Below are 1,825 nucleotides of genomic sequence, written 5' to 3'. Positions count from 1 at the left end.
ATGTGCAGCATGGGAGGGCAGCTGTACTGTCCTACCAGACACATGTAGAAAGGGCTCTGGGTCAGAGAGGCTGGTTCATGTCTCTGAGGAGGAGGAGTGGCTGCAGATATTTCTAGAAAAAACAGATTTAGACAAATAAAATGCTCAATGTACAGAAGGTTTCAGAGATGAATTGGAACCACTTCTGAAGAAACACAGGCAGTTTATTCCTGCTGACAGACAAATGACTGAATCAGATTCTTCAGTGCATCCTTAATCTCCTGGTTCCTCATGCTGTAGATGAGGGGGTTCACTGCTGGAGGCACCACCGAGTACAGAAAAGACGCCACCAGGTCCAGTGATGTGGAAGACATGGATGGGGGTTTCAAGTAGGCAAAAAATGAAGTGCTGACAAACAGGGAGAGCACGGCCAGGTGAGGGAGGCACGTAGAAAAGGCTTTGTGCTGTCCCTGCTCAGAGGGGAACTTCAACACAGCCATGAAAATCTGCACATATGACAGGACAATGAAAACAAAACATCCAAATCCTAAACAGACACTAACCATGATAAGTCCAACTTCCCTGAGGTAGGAGTCTGAGCAAGAAAGCTTAAGAATCTGGGGGATTTCACAGAAGAACTGGTTTATGGAATTGCCTTGGCAGAGTGGTAGGGAAAATGTGTTGGCTGTGTGCAGGAGAGAATAGAGAAATCCAGTGCCCCAGGCAGCTGCTGCCATGTGGACACAAGCTCTGCTGCCCAGGAGGGTCCCGTAGTGCAGGGGTTGGCAGATGGCAACATAGCGGTCATAGGCCATGATGGTGAGAAGGAAGTACTCTGATGATATCAAAAACAGATACATAAATAATTGTGCAGCACATCCCAAGTAGGAGATGTCCCTGGTGTCCCAGAGGGAATTGGCAATGGCTTTGGGGAGAGTGGTGGAGATGGATCCCAGATCGAGGAGGGAGAGGTTGAGGAGGAAGAAGTACATGGGGGTGTGGGGTGGTCGCAGGCGATGGCGGTGATGATGAGGCCGTTGCCCAGGAGGGCAGCCAGGTAGATGCCCAGGAAGAGCCAGAAGTGCAGGAGCTGCAGCTCCCGCGTGTCTGCGAATGCCAGGAGGAGAAATTCAGTAATGGAGCTGCTGTTGGACATTTGTTCACTCCAATCAGGGGGATTGAAAGAGAAGAAGATACTGACAAGTTAGAGCAGACTTATTTGAGCCCATGCTATGTTTGATTCACAAAAAATCCCCTCAGAATTACTTCTCTTTCTTTGGCATAACATCATTCCTTTTTTAGTAGTGATCTCAAATTTGAGCTGCTTCTGAGTGAGGGCACCTTCTTTGAAGTGGCAGAACTCCTCATCTTTCACATGGATCTCACCCTGAACATGGGAGAGAGCTGAGGGAGAAAAGGGCTCCCTGTGCCCTAGTGCAGAGTCAGAAGAGCTGATCTGCCCTGAGTGACCTGTTGGTCACCACACAGGTGCCCTCTGCTTACAGATCTCTCCATTGGAGGATGATGTAACTAACAACATACTTTAAGAAGAAATTTGACTTCTGTAAGCATGGAAGAGCCCATTTTCAAATTCCATTTCTCCAAAGTGTTCTCTCTGTCCCTGTACAGCTGAACAGAATGGGATACAGAGGGGTGGTCTGGTCTCTGATCCCTGGAGATGTCCCTGCCTGGAGCCTTTTCTCTGTCCAAATGTCACCTCCCTGTCAGTGCTGCCAGCCCCCATCCCACCCGCTGTGTGCTCAGCTCTGCCCTGCAGACCCCTCCTGGCAGCAGGACACTGCCCAGGGACAGCTCTGTGTTTGCATGTCTTAAGAAGCACCTCAGG

The 1,825-nt window shown here is 49.6% G+C and overlaps 1 pseudogene; it reads right to left on the bottom strand.

Annotated features, from left to right (window-relative positions):
- Positions 1–203: 203 nt before the first annotated feature.
- On the bottom strand, positions 204–1,135 carry LOC122154207 (annotated as a pseudogene).
- Positions 1,136–1,825: the final 690 nt, after the last annotated feature.

This window comes from Tyto alba, unplaced genomic scaffold (genome assembly GCF_018691265.1).
Source record: "Tyto alba isolate M040663 unplaced genomic scaffold, T.alba_DEE_v4.0 Super-Scaffold_34, whole genome shotgun sequence".
Taxonomy (NCBI): Eukaryota; Metazoa; Chordata; class Aves; order Strigiformes; family Tytonidae; genus Tyto; species Tyto alba.
Note: the sequence above shows the minus strand (reverse complement) of the source record. Positions and strands in the feature narration are given on the sequence as shown.